This window comes from Entelurus aequoreus, linkage group LG04 (assembly GCF_033978785.1).
Source record: "Entelurus aequoreus isolate RoL-2023_Sb linkage group LG04, RoL_Eaeq_v1.1, whole genome shotgun sequence".
Lineage (NCBI taxonomy): Eukaryota > Metazoa > Chordata > Actinopteri > Syngnathiformes > Syngnathidae > Entelurus > Entelurus aequoreus.
In genome coordinates this window covers 17,537,257-17,546,873 of record NC_084734.1, presented here as the reverse complement: position 1 = coordinate 17,546,873, position 9,617 = coordinate 17,537,257, and the positions used below count along the sequence as shown (strand labels likewise).

The 9,617-nt window shown below is 36.6% G+C and overlaps 1 long non-coding RNA gene across 1 annotated transcript in view; it reads right to left on the bottom strand.

Annotated features, from left to right (window-relative positions):
- Window positions 1-6,199: 6,199 nt before the first annotated feature.
- LOC133647751 (uncharacterized) overlaps window positions 6,200-9,617 on the bottom strand; it is a 38,951-nt gene continuing 35,533 nt past the window's right edge. The window contains exon 4 of the long non-coding RNA XR_009825758.1: window positions 6,200-6,513. This is a non-coding gene — a long non-coding RNA (uncharacterized LOC133647751). The remainder of the gene's footprint in view (window positions 6,514-9,617) is intronic.

Genomic DNA, 9,617 nt, shown 5'->3' with positions numbered 1-9,617 from the left:
AATTACCTGGCGGAGAGATAATGGCGTGGCGTTAGATTAACTTTCAGCGCTTAAATGCAACACACTTAGGCAATCTTGTCCGGGGGGGGGGAAAAAATAAAAAATAAAAAAAACATGTCGCCGTGTGAAAAGGCCTCCCTCTCGCTATCAGGAGCCCCGGTGGTCCCCCCCCCCCGCGCCCCCCTAGATGCACGCTGGCAGGGCGCGAGCGTGGACCGTCAAAAAAGGCGACGCTGGATCTAGTTATAAAATAATTGAATTTTCATATCAGAGGGGAGCAGAGGCGGGCGGGACAAAGGGAGTGCTGAGTCCTCTCTGATATTGGCTCGGGCCCTTTGCCACGCGCATCAAATCACTATGTTAATGTTCCCGCCTTTTCTTTTCTTTTTTTTTAAGGCCACTTGTGCACTATGTACGAGCCATGCTTTTTTTTTTAAAAAAAAAAAAAAAAAAAAAAGCTCTCCACGTTCACCGTTATTAAAATTGTGATTTTTTTTTCTTTCCCCCCTCTAAATCAGAATGGCAGCTTGCTTTCTTTTCTCCCGGCTTTAATTACTTTGCGAACTTGGCTGACCCTGTGAGCGTCCCGCTCTGCAACGGGAATAAAGGAAAATAAATAAATAAATAGGACCCCCCCGACAAAAGGCCCGCCTGCGCGCCTCGCATTCAGGGCGCGAAAATGTATCAAACTGTGGATTTTACAAACGCGTTTTTTTTTGTCGACGTTTCACCTCGTGTCTCTTTCACACTTCTTGCCAAACAGCTCCACTTTAAAGCCGACGTCTCCGTCTCGGCGTGTGCGTGGGTGTGTGTGTGTGTGTGTGTGTGTGGGGGGGGGGGGGGGGGGGGGGTGTTTGGCTGCTGTTGGCTCAAGGGGGTCGGAGGTCGGACGATTATCACTTTTGTCCGTCGTGTCCAGGCTGGGGCCCTCGGAGAAGTCTTCCTACGGGGGCGAGAAAGTCTTGAACATCTTTTTGGGTTTTTTTGCAGCAAAGTCAACAAACTGGTTTTCATTGAGGGCCACATCGCAGTTATGGTTGCCCTCTGAGGGCCGCTTTTAACAATGAGTAACATATGAATATACTTGTATACACTATATCACCAAAATGATTATAATAATAATAATATATTTTATTTGTAAAAAGCACTTTACATTGAGCAAACAAACTCAAAGTGCTATAGTGTATTAAAAAATAATAATAACAATAAAAAGATAATAAAAATAAAAACTAGAACAGCCTAATAGCTAGAACTAGTATGCATACATCTATAAAAAGGCTTTTTTTTTTTTTTTTTTAAAAAAGGGTTTTTAAGCCTTTTTTAAAAGCATCCACAGTCTGTGGTGCCCTCAGGTGGTCAGGGAGAGCATTCCACAGACTGGGAGCGACGGAGCAGAAAGCCCGGTCTCCCGTAGCTGTCGGACGATTATCACTTTTGTCTGTCGTGTCCAGGCTGGGGCCCTCTGAGAAGTCTTCCTACGGGGGCGAGAAAGTCTTGAACATGTTTTTTTTTTTTTTTTTCAGCAACGTCAATAAACTGGTTTTCATTGAGGGCCACGTCGTAGTTATGGTTGCCCTCTGAGAGCCGCTTTTAACAATGAGTAACATATGAATATACTTGTATACACTATATTGCCAAAATGATAATAATTATAACAATATATTTTATTTGTAAAAAGCACTTTACATTGAGCAAACAAACTCAAAGTGCTATAGTGTATTAAAAAATAATAATAACAATAAAAAGATAATAAAAATAAAAACTAGAACAGCCTAATAGCTATAACTAGTATGCATACATCTATAAAAAGGCTTTTTTTAATTTTAAAAAGGGTTTTTAAGCCTTTTTTAAAAGCATCCACAGTCTGTGGTGCCCTCAGGTGGTCAGGGAGAGCATTCCACAGACTGGGAGCGACGGAGCAGAAAGCCCGGTCTCCCGTAGCTGTCGGACGATTATCACTTTTGTCCGTCGTGTCCAGGCTGGGGGCCTCAGAGAAGTCTTCCTACGGGGGCGAGAAAGTCTTGAACATGTTTTTTTTTTTTTTTTCCAGCAAAGTCAACAAACTGGTTTTCGTTGAGGGCCGCTTTTAACAATGAGTAACATATGAATTTACTTGTATACACTGTATCGCCAAAATGATAATAATTATAATAATATATTTTATTTGTAAAAAGCACTTTACATTGAGCAAACAAACTCAAAGTGCTATAGTGTATTAAAAAATAATAATAACAATAAAAAGATAATAAAAATAAAAACTAGAACAGCCTAATAGCTAGAACTAGTATGCATATATCTATAAAAAGGCTTTTTTTGTTTAAAAAAAAAAAGGGGTTTTAAGCCTTTTTTAAAAGCATCCACAGTCTGTGGTGCCCTCAGGTGGTCAGGGAAAGCATTCCACAGACTGGGAGCGACGGAGCAGAAAGCCCGGTCTCCCATAGCTGTCGGACGATTATCACTTTTGTCCGTCGTGTCCAGGCTGGGGCCCTCGGAGAAGTCTTCCTACGGGGGCGAGAAAGTCTTGAACATGTTTTTTTTTTTTTTTTTCAGCAAAGTCAAGAAACTGGTTTTCGTTGAGGGCCGATTTTAACAATGAGTAACATATGAATTTACTTGTATACACTGTATCGCCAAAATGATAATAATTATAATAATATATTTTATTTGTAAAAAGCACTTTACATTGAGCAAACAAACTCAAAGTGCTGTAGTGTATTAAAAAATAATAATAACAATAAAAAGATAATAAAAATAAAAACTAGAACAGCCTAATAGCTAGAACTAGTATGCATATATCTATAAAAAGCCTTTTTTTTTTTAAAAAAAAAAAAAGGGTTTTTAAGCCTTTTTTAAAAGCATCCACAGTCGGTGGTGTCCTCAGGTGGTCAGGGAGAGCATTCCACAGACTGGGAGCGGCGGAGCAGAAAGCCCAGTCTCCCATAGCTGTCGGACGATTATCACTTTTGTCCGTCGTGTCCAGGCTGGGGCCCTCGGAGAAGTCTTCCTACGGGGGCGAGAAAGTCTTGAACATGTTTTTTGTTTTTTTTTGCAGCAAAGTCAACAAACTGGTTTTCGTTGAGGGCCGCTTTTAACAATGAGTAACATATGAATTTACTTGTATACACTGTATCGCCAAAATGATAATAATTATAATAATATATTTTATTTGTAAAAAGCACTTTACATTGAGCAAACAAACTCAAAGTGCTATAGTGTATTAAAAAATAATAATAACAATAAAAAGATAATAAAAATAAAAACTAGAACAGCCTAATAGCTAGAACTAGTATGCATATATCTATAAAAAGGCTTTTTTTTTATTTAAAAAAAAGGGTTTTTAAGCCTTTTTTAAAAGCATCCACAGTCGGTGGTGTCCTCAGGTGGTCAGGGAGAGCATTCCACAGACTGGGAGCGGCGGAGCAGAAAGCCCGGTCACCCATAGCTGTCGGACGATTATCACTTTTGTCCGTCGTGTCCAGGCTGGGGCCCTCTGAGAAGTCTTCCTACGGGGGCGAGAAAGTCTTGAACATGTTTTTTTTTTTTTTTTGCAGCAAAGTGAACAAACTGGTTTTCATTGAGGGCCACGTCGCAGTTATGGTTGCCCTCTGTGGGCCGATTTTAACAATGAGTAACATATGAATATACTTGTATACACTATATCGCCAAAATGATTATAATAATAATAATATATTTTATTTGTAAAAAGCACTTTACATTGAGCAAACAAACTCAAAGTGCTATAGTGTATTAAAAAATAATAATAACAATAAAAATATAATAAAAATAAATAAAAATAAAAACTAGAACAGCCTAATAGCTAGAACTAGTATGCATATATCTATAAAAAGGCTTTTTTTTTTTTTTTTTAAAAGGGTTTTTAAGCCTTTTTAAAAAGCATCCACAGTCTGTGGTGCCCTCAGGTGGTCAGGGAGAGCGTTCCTCAGACTGGGAGCGGCGGAGCAGAAAGCCCAGTCTCCCATAGCTGTCGGACGATTATCACTTTTGTCCGTCGTGTCCAGGCTGGGGCCCTCGGAGAAGTCTTCCTACGGGGGCGAGAAAGTCTTGGACATTGTTGATTGTTATATCATATTCGGATGTACATTGTGGACGCCGTCTTTGCTCCACAGTAAGTCTTTGCTGTCGTCCAGCATCCTGTTTTTGTTTACTTTGTAGCCAGTTCAGTATAAGTTTCATTCTGCATAGCCTTCCCCATAGACACCTTTTTACCTTCACACTGCCTCCTGCTGTTTCCGACATCTACAAAGCAATTAGCTACCGGCTGCCACCTACTGATATGGAAGAGTATTACACGGTTACTCTGCCAATCTCTAGACAACACCGACACTCAATAACAACACATCATTTGCAGACTATAATTACTGGTCTGCAAAAATTGTTTTTAACCCAAATAGGTGAAATTAGATAATCTCTCACAGCACACCAGACTGTATCTCACGGCTCACCAGTGGTTGAAAAACACTGTATTACGGTGTAACGTTATCGCCCTCTACTGGTCAAATGTGTTAAACTACATGTATTAAACGCGCACTGATCGACCAGAGTGGTTTACTCTCAGGCAAAAAACAACACGATGACGAATACAAAAGACATCAGGAAGTCAGCAATTTCAATACAAAACAATACTAAATATATTTATGCACAATATCTACAAACCCCGTTTCCATATGAGTTGGGAATTTGTGTTAGATATGAACAGAATACAATGATTTGCAAATCCTTTTCAACCCATATTCAATTGAATGCACTACAAAGACAAGATATTTGATGTTCAAACTCATAAACTTTTTTTTTTTTGTTGCAAATAATAATTAACTTAGAATTTCATGGCTGCAACACATGCCAAAGTAGTTTGGAAAGGGCATGTTCACCACTGTGTTACATGGCCTTTCCTTTTAACAACACTCAGTAAACGTTTGGGAACTGAGGAGACACATTTTTGAAGCTTCTCAGGTGGAATTCTTTCCCATTCTTGCTTGATGTACAGCTTAAGTTGTTCAACAGTCCGGGGTCTCCATTGTGGTATTTTAGGCTGCATAATGCGCCACACATTTTCAATGGGAGACAGGTCTGGACTACAGGCAGGCCAGTCTAGTACCTGCACTCTTTTACTATGAAGCCACGTTGATGTAGCACGTGGCTTGGCATTGTCTTCCTGAAATAAGCAGGGGCGTCCATGATAACGTTGCTTGGATGGCAACATATGTTGCTCCAAAACCTGTATGTACCTTTCAGCATTAATGGAACCTTCACAGATGTGTAAGTTACCCATGTCTTGGGCACGAATACACCACCATACCATCACACATGCTGGCTTTTCAACTTTGCGCCTAGAACAATCCGGATGGTTCTTTTCCTCTTTGGTCCGGAGGACACGACGTCCACAGTTTCCAAAAACAATTTGAAATGTGGACTCGTCAGACCACAGAACACTTTTCCACTTTGTATCAGTCCATCTTAGATGAGCTCAGGCCCAGCGAAGCCGACTGCGTTTCTGGGTGTTGTTGATAAACGGTTTTCGCCTTGCATACTAGAGTTTTAACTTGCACTTACAGATGTAGCGACCAACTGTAGTTACTGACAGTGGGTTTCTGAAGTGTTCCTGAGCCCATGTGGTGATATCCTTTACACACTGATGTTGCTTGTTGATGCAGTACAGCCTGAAGGATCGAAGGTCACGGGCTTAGCTGCTTACGTGCAGTGATTTCTCCAGATTCTCTGAACCCTTTGATGATATTACGGACCGTAGATGGTGAAATCCCTAAATTCCTTGCAATAGCTGGTTGAGAAAGGTTTTTCTTAAACTGTTCAACAATTTGCTCACGCATTTGTTGACAAAGTGGTGACCCTCGCCCCATCCTTGTTTGTGAATGACTGAGCATTTCATGGAATCTACTTTTATACCCAATCATGGCACCCACCTGTTCCCAATTAGCCTGCTCACCTGTGGGATGTTCCAAATAAGTGTTTGATGAGCATTCCTCAACTTTATCAGTATTTATTGCCACCTTTCCCAACTTCTTTGTCACGTGTTGCTGGCATCAAATTCTAAAGTTAATGATTATTTGCACACAAAAAAAAAAGTTGATCAGTTTGAACATCAAATATGTGGTCTTTGTAGCATATTCAACTGAATATGGGTTGAAAAGGATTTGCAAATAATTGTATTCCGTTTATATTTACATCTAAAACAATTTCCCAACTCATATGGAAACGGGGTTTGTACTTACAAATGTTTGACCAAGTTTGGTGATGAAGATTAGACGCTAGGATTTCTACCATTATTGGATCAATGTGTCCGTTCGCTTATAAGGGCCCACAGGAAACAATGACTCCAGCACTTGCTCGGGGTAGAACATTCATACTTTGTTGTCCAGTAAATAGTCCTCTTGTACTCACCCCACTGCTGCTTCACTGTGACACACATGCCTCGCTGTTGCCCCGTGCTGGGGTGGCGGGAGTACTGCACACATGTGGACCACCAGTTGAATAGACCTGCTTTAAGGGAAGCAATGAGAGAGGAAAAAATGTTTATAAAATGCCCCCCTCTGTCTCAAAGAACAGCTCACCACTAAATCCTCCACTCCGGACAGGCTAAGCTACTCCAACCTCCGAGGACAAAGCTCCGAACTATGGGCTTTCTGCTCCGCCGCTCTTAGTCTGTGGAACGCTCTCCCTGACCACCTGAGGGCGCCACAGACTGTGGATGCTTTTAAAAAAGGCTTAAAAACCCTTCTTTTATTAAAAAAAGCCTCTTTTTTTTAAATATATGTGTGCTAGTTCTAGCAATCAGGCTGTTCTAGTTTTTATTTTATTTCTTCACTATTTATTTTACTTGTTGGGGGCAGCTATTTGTGGTTCTAGCGTTGTTGTTTTGTTTTTGTTTTTTGTTTTTTAAATGCACTGTAGCACTTTGAGGTTGTTTGCTCAATGTAAAGTGCTTTTACAAATAAAATCTATTATCATTATTATTATTATTATTATTATTATTATAAAATAAGTGAGTTAATCGATCAAAACAATAAGTCATCGCTCGCCACATCGCATTTCAAAGTTTGTTTTTAAGCAAATGTATTTTTAAAGTACATTTTCAAGCATAAAAATGTATATATGTACTAAAACTATTACTACTACAGGAATATCTGCCACTATATTGGCCACTAATCATGAAGACATCGTGAAAAACAAAGTAAAAGACAATTAAAAATACAAACATAAAAGGTAAAGAAAAAGAGAATGAGGTAAGAGGTAAAAAAAATAAAAAAAAATAAAAATGGTTGAAGGTAAAATTGACAACAATGTAAACATTTATGTTGTCGTTTTTTAAATACTATGTGGAATATTGTTGGTTTTTTATTTTTTTATTTTTTGTCAACTCGTTCCACAGCACTGCATTTTGTGAGCAACTAACTAACTTTACTATAATATTTTTTATTAGTTTATCGTAGTCAAAAAATGTTTATGAAATAAACGAGTAAATCAATTAAAAGAATGAGTCATCCCTCGCAACATTGCATTTGATTTTTTTTTTTAAGCTTATTCTACGTATTTTGGGGTAAATAAGGCATTTTCAAGCATAAACATGTATTAATGAACTAAACATATGAATATAGTATCTGCCTCTATATTGGCCACTAATTATGAAGACATCATGAAAAACAAAGTAAAAGACAATTTACAAATACAAATATAAAAGGTAAATAAAAAGAGAATGAGGAGGTAAGAGATAAAAAAAAATAATAATAATAAAAATGGTTGAAGGTAAAATTGACAACAATGTATACATTTATGTTGTGTGTTTTTTTAAATATTATGTGGAATATTGTTTTTTGGGGTTTTTTTTCAACTCGTTCCACAGCACTGCATTTTGTGAGCAACTAACTAACTTTACTATAATATTTTTTTATTAATTTATCAGTTTTATATAACACCTTTAGACGCTTGAAGGGCAGCACTTGGAGAGGAACAAATGTTTAGGAAATAAACGAGTAAATCAATTAAAAGAATAAGTCTTTTTTTTGTATATATTGTTTTTCAAATCACCTGACACGTATACTGTGTATATGTACATCATTTATCTTTTTTTTTACGTATTTTTTTATATACAGGTTATATATATTTTATTATTGAATGTATCAAATGTGATGAATATTCAATGGACCACAACGGAAACAAGCCTTTTGGCTTTTTGTGACATCCATTTACCTTTTTTAAAGCATTACATGGATTCAATTCCTTAAGATGTCAATAAACTTCTCAATCAATCAATCAATGCCTCGCCGTATCGCGTTTCAAAGTGTGCGGCTACGCTGTATCGCTGATTTTTTTTTTAAGCTTGTTCGACGTGTTTTAGGGTGAATAAGACATTTTCAAGCATAAAAATGTATGAATGAACTAAAAATATGAACACTAAAGTAGTATCTGCCTCTATATTGGCCACTAATTATGAAGACATCATGAAAAACATGTTGAAAAAAAAGTAAAAGACAATTAGAAATACAAACATAAAAGATAGATGAAAAGAGGATGAGGTAAAAAAAAAAAAAAAAAAAAGTAAAAATGGTTGAAAGTAAAATTTACAACAATACATTTATGTTGTTTTTTAAATACTATGTGGAATATTGTTTTTTTAAATTATTTTTGTCAACTCGTTTCACAGCACTGCATTTTGTGAGCAACTAACTAACTTTACTATAATATTTTTTATTAATTCATCTGTTTTATATAACACATTTAGATACTTTAAGGAAAGCACTTGGAGAGGAAAAAATGTTTGTGAAATAAACGAGTAAATCAATTAAAAGAATAAGTCATCCCTCGCCACATCGCATTTTATTTATTTTCTAAAGTTTATTATACGTATTTTGGGGTAAATAAGGCATTTTGAAGCATAAAAATGTATGAATGAACTAAACATATGAATACTAAAGTAGTATCTGCCTCTATATTGGCCACTAATTATGAAGACATCATGAAAAACATGTTGAAAAAAAGTAAGACAATTAGAAATACAAACATAAAAGATAGATAAAAAGAGGATGAGTTAAAAAAAAAATTAAAGTAAATATGGTTGAAAGTGAAATTGACAACAATGTATACATTTATGTTGTCTTTTTTTAAATACTATGTTGAATATTGTTGTTTTTCTATGATTCTTGTCAACTCGTTCCACAGCACAGCATTTTGTGAGCAACTAACTAACTTCACTATAATATTTTTAATAAACTTATCAGTTGTATGGTTTTACTTGGAGAGGAAAAAATGTTTATGAAATAAACGAGTAAATCAATTAAAAGAATAAGTCATACCTCGCCGTATCGCGTTTCAAAGTGTGCGCCTACGCTGTATCGCCAATTTTTTTTTAAGCTTGTTCTACGTATTTTGGGGTAAATAAGGTATTTTCAAGCATAAACATGTATTAATGAACTACAAATATAAATACTAAAGTAGTATCTGCCACTATATTGGCCACTAATTATGAAGACATAATTTTTTTTTAACTTTAACTTTTTAACTTTAACTTAAAAACATGTTGGAAAAAATTAAAAGATAATTAAAAAGGGGATGGGGTAAAAATTTGAATTTACAACAGTTTTTAT